We start from the raw sequence: 5,760 nt of genomic DNA, 5'->3' as shown, positions 1-5,760 counted from the left end.
AGAGAGAGAGAGAGAGAGAGAGAGAGAGAGAGAGAGAGAGAGAGAGAGAACATGCTACTGCTCAGCTCACTCCTCCTTCTGCTTTAACTTTGTTCATGTCTAAAACTTTTAATTGGTACTTCTCCCATTCAAGGTGTGTCTGCCCCCTCACAATGCTGTTCTACATGCCAATCTTGTCTCTGAAAGTACTTTCACAGACACAGTGAACAGTGTGACTTACCAGTTTCCTAGATGTTTTTCGTTCCAATCAAGTTAACAATCAATATCAATCTCACAGCATAGGACTCTACAAGTTATACAGCTAATTCTGACCATGTGAAACTCTCTGAGGTGCCAGAGAGTAAGGATATTTCAAAGTTTTCAAAATTTTGTCTAAGTCATCTTGTGCTGGTAGAACCAAATACTGTAGACTAGATATCCTAGCCAGCAGGCATTTATTTCTCATGGTTCTGGAGGACAGGAAGTCTAAGGTCAAGGCGTATAGTGAATGCTTCTTTCCTGCTTTCCAGATGACTGCCTTCTCCTTCTATCTTCAAATGGCCAGGATTAGAGAGAAAAGACCCCTCTTTCTATGGGGTGCTAGTCTCATGTTGATAGCTCTTCTCCCATGAACTCATTAGTTCCACAGACCCTCCCTCCTAACGTTGTCACACTAGAGGCTAGGATTTCAACATATGAGTTTGGGTGGTGAGTGGTACAATGGGGCAGGGAAGACACAATCATTCCACCCAAAGCAAATTTGTATCATTGCTTGAAAGACATACCTATGTAACCCACATCTGGAGTTGGATCACTCAAAAGATGGTTTACAAAAGGGCCCCTTAAAATAGTAAACGTGTCAGTAAAAAGAAATTTCAGAAATGAGTTTGTGGCACAATGAGAAAGTTTAACTTGAATTTCTTAGTCAACTTCTCTTTTGTTTTAGGAATATACCAGGTATGATGGAAAACTCTAGTGAATATTTAAATTCAAAAAATCATGACAGTAAGACACATTGCCATTAACCCCCCTCCAAATACTCTTCTCACCCCCAACACACTTCCTGAGGCAGTTCTGGCAGTCAGCCATCTTTTGTGAATGTTTTTAGTTGTGCTGTGGTGGCTGTTTCATTGTCCCGCTTCTACTAAAAAAGCCTAACCTTTCATGGTCCTTTTGACCTTCAAGAAGACTCAGAAGTCACATGGTGCCAGAGCCCATGAGTAAGGTACGTAGGAAAGGCCGCCATGTTTTTAATGTGCCTGCCTTCCTGTTGGTTGGCACTTAGCAGCCACATTCACCATGTTTTTCATTACACCTTGTGAAGATGTTCACAAAAGGGGACCTTCCGAACTGCTTCAGAAAATGACAAGAACAACAGGATAAATGTGGTTAGAGTGAGGTGGTGTATTCCCAGGGGGGTCAATGGTGATGTCGCTGGCCATTAGAGAAATACAAATTAAATCAACATTTAGCTTCTGTCTTATTACAGAAAGGGTGGCTCTCATCAAGGCATCAGATAATAAGGAATGCTGGCAAGGCTGTGGGAGAAAAGGAACCCTTTAGCATTGTTGGTGGGAATGTAAATCAGCAGAACTGTTACAGAAATCGGGATGGAGATTCCTCAAAAAACCGAAAATAGAAATCCCATTTGACTCAGCTATTCCCCTTCTAGGTATCTTCTTGAAAAAGTTAAAGGCAAAGTGTCTTTTACTGCAATAATTATATTAAAAAAATGAAACACTCACCACATATTTGAATCACATCTCATATATTGTGGAACTCAGGAAGTGGACAGGGATTTAGGCAGAGTCAGAAAAGCTGGCTTTGGATTCAGACCTAAGGAGCATTCTCATCACCATCCTCACCATTGCCACACGGCTTCAAAGTGTGGTCATTTTATTTAAACAGAGCAAAAAAAGTCAGAATGTTCATTCGATGTCATATGAGAGAACAATTAATTTATTTCCAAAGTTCTGTTATTCATTTCACCCTTGAATCATTTCTGGGTTGTTCATTCTGGCCTCCTGGACAATGATAGCAAGCCTAATCTCAGTCAGCACACGGTTCTTCTATGGAGATGTGGGGGAGCGTAGCAGGCTGGTGGAGTGTTGGGTGTGCCCTCTGGGACCCTTGCAAACTACTACCTGCCCACCCGGGAACTATTAGTTTCTCTATCCTGCCCCAGGACAGCAATGTTTCATTCTACAGTCATGACCTGGGCAGAGCTGGGGCCTAGATGCCATCTGTACAGCTATGTGTGAGTGCCCGGCACCGAGGCTAGCACTAGAGGATAAAGGCTGCCGCAGGTGTCATTTGTTCACCTGGCAGAAGCGCACTTTCCCAAGATAGTGGCCCGCACTGACTCCACCTTCCACAGAAACCTTTGTCTTGAGCCCCAGCCAGCTTCTCCTTTCCTTCAGAGCTGCCTTCCCCAATTAGTGTCATCACGACCATTTACAAAATGAAACTCATATACCACAGTGGGACGTCCGAGTCCCCTGGGCATCCAGCCCAACCTTATTTTTCCCCAGTGCTCATCCTCTCATCCATGCTTTGGCCTAGCTGAGTGACTTAGGATGTCCTTTGCTGGCTGCATGCCTGCTCTCTAGAGTGTGGGCTGCGCCCCCACCTGGCACTTAGCTCTCTTAACCTCCCTATTTTACCCACCAACACCTGTCTCAATGCACCTGTTTCCTGACCCTTTCCTAATCCCTTGATTCATAGTCCAGTCTCAGTGTCACACCTTTGGCATTGTCTTAGTGTGAGCTCCCAACAAAGCAGATCCTGGAGTAAGGACCTAGGGACAGGCAGTTTCTTTTGGAGGTGACCCCAGGAAATAAGAATGGGGAAGTGAGAAAAGTGAGACAAGAGTGGGAAGAATCAGTAAAGGGCATGCTAAGGAACAGGTTGCCACAGTGGGCACCCAGAGCTCAACTGTCTGGACTGTCTGAGAAACTGTGTAGAAGGTGCCTTGGAATCATCCCAGCCGTAGACCAAAGGGTGACATTCTCAGGAGCTGGGGCTATTCCCAGTCCTTGGACGTGGATTCCCTTGGCCTTTCTGGGGGATCCTGTGTGCAGCTGATCAGGCCTTCATAGGTTAGGAGAAGCTACAGTCCTTGGCAGCATGGTGCTAGATGCCAGCAATGGAGGGAACTCATGGTACTTTCCGGGAGCACCTACGGGCTTCTTTTGTGGAGGCCTTTTTTTCTTCTGGACACTTGAAATTGGAAGCCTAGCCTGACTGCCCCCTAGACCTCCAGCTCCCCTCACATTGCGGTCCTCAGTATCTATGCAGGTGCTGCTGCCCAGGATGAGTGACACCAACCGGGCGTCCGTCCTCCTCTGTCTCATGCACTTAGCTCTCCCAGCTGCCTCACTGCATAGTCGCCAGCTGCTAGCATTTTACCTCATCTCATGCTCTAATTGCTTCCCTGCTGGAAGGCAGGAACCACCACTGGCTCCTCCCTGACTTGCTCCTGCCCTTAGATGCTGCTCCAGTTCTCCTTTCTGATTCTTTCAAAGAGAACTGAGTACAGCTTGTAGCATTAAAAATATGTAAGTCCCACTTGTCAGAAGTGCAGATTAAAAATCAACTAGGCGAAGGTGACAGGAGGTATAATCAACTACCGAGAGGCCTGGATGAGGTTTTCAGCCTACTGTGGCCAAGAAGGAGGGAGAAATACAGTCAGGCAGTCTTCTCTTGGGATGCGGAGGGAGCAAGAGGGTTCATACGCAGTTACTTGCTGGGCTATCAGTGGGTGAGGAATTCAGAGCCGAAGCCTGGGGGAAGAGATACAGGGTAATTGTATCCCTGCATGCAGCTTTGCAAGAGACAGAACTGATTTCTAGGTGTCTGTTTATTGGGAATATTCGCCAAATTAGAATGCTGAGTTAGGATTGGTTAGAGGCATTTCCGCAGCAACCTGAGTCAATTCGGGTTAGCACCTTACATTTCTGGTCATTTAGCTCAAAGTAGAAAGAGATGAATTCCTCACAGAAGCTGAGCTGGGGAAATGGGAATGAAACAGGCTGGCTCTACTACAAAAGGGAGCAGTGGGGACTGTGGCAGACTAATGGGGTCCAAGAGGCAGCCACTGCCCCAGCACCCCAGAGTGACTGCAGTCAAATGAGGATGCAGATTCCAGCATAGTTCATTGTTTTTCCAAAGAGGTTGGAGACCTGCATTTGCATGACAACTACCAATTTTTAAATATTGACAATTTTAAAGGAATCATTTATTTGTTCAATTATGGATAATTGAGCTGAGAGAGGAAAGGGGTAGGAGAGGAGGTAGGAGGCTTCTCAGGCTTTCGGAGTTCTCAGTCACTTCTGAATAATTACCCATCTCTTTCAGGAAATAGGATTGATTTATTAAGCCCCACTCTGCAACACCTGGGCTACAGACATGCCCTGTTGCTTTGGTTCTCTTTCTGAAGCCTGACCACCCAGTGTCACACTCGATGAGCTTGCCTGACCATTTTCCCTCTGAGCTCAGCATGCAAGGTCAAGACAGCAGAGATCTGCCCACCTCACCTCCTGGCACATAGTAGGTTCTCAATAAAGATTTATTGACTATAAGGAGGAAAAAGCAACTGTCTCTCACACTGCAAAGAACTCAGGGACTTTTCCGTGGTCAGTACTGTAAGGTGGCTTGAATTGAGTCAGTGAAGGTAATACTGTCTGAACAAAGCAAAGAAATATCAGGATTGCCTGAGAATGAACCCAAGGTAGTAAAATGTTCTTAGTTCTTCCCAATCCACCAGTCTTTGCAAAGAGATCCACTCCTTGTGCTGCTTTCATGCAAATCTCTCTGGTCACAATCCTACAGCATCCTGCAGCAGACGTGACACTTCTGCCTCACAGACTCCAGTATCATTAGAGCCTCTTGCACTATTTAAGCTGGTTTTCTGGCTCCTCACACTGCCTACCCCCAACACATACACCTGTAGTGGCCGCCGAGCCCTGTCTCCTCCAGGCCTCTTGATTAATTCTTTGCAGGTATAAATTGACAATTATTATGCTCCCCATTAGTCATCTGTCCTCTGGGTTGTACAAATTTAGTTCTCCTGATAGCAATGAATCATGGGACAAAGCATTCATTTGCATTACATGCCAGCTCTTTCAATCAAAGTCTGTTTTTATAACACCTCATTACAAGTCTCCTTAACATCTCTCTGTTCTGCACACTAATCTCAAAGGTCTCAGGACGGGGGCGCTGACATCTCCACTCTCTCCCTTCTCTTGAGAGGTGAGATCTTAGGTGTTTGGTTGGGAAGGTGGTCTGGATACTCCTGCTCATCGTATGCTGGCACCTGAGCCGACGTGGGGAAGCCGATCAGGACTCACTGGAGAGCTGACAAAAATTGATAATAATGAGCCAATTTACATGGAAGAGACTCATTACCAAGCTAGTTACCAATACATTGGGTTGCTGGATTTCTGCCAATAAATTGGATCTCCTGCAGTGAAAGATTTTTCACTAGCTTGTAGGAAATCTCTCCAGCTTAAAAATACTTTGGGGAAATCATCTTTACAATAGAAAAGAGAAGAGTGAGTCCGCAGTTGTGTACCCATGTGTGGGGGGTGGGGATTACATGTAGGGGGTGCTGAAGACATCACAGAGGGCCATTTTTCCTATTTCTATCTTTTGGCTTCTTGCACCATCGAGACATGCTTGTGCCTGCTTTCAAGTCTCTCCAGATGACTGCTTAATTTCCACTACAACCAGCCCAAGCAATATACTTGTAACTCATGAGGAAATACAATGTTTGTGATTTGG

The sequence above is a fragment of the Octodon degus genome, unplaced genomic scaffold (assembly GCF_000260255.1).
Source record: "Octodon degus isolate 3935 unplaced genomic scaffold, OctDeg1.0 scaffold00083, whole genome shotgun sequence".
NCBI classification, from domain to species: domain Eukaryota; kingdom Metazoa; phylum Chordata; class Mammalia; order Rodentia; family Octodontidae; genus Octodon; species Octodon degus.
Note: the sequence above shows the minus strand (reverse complement) of the source record.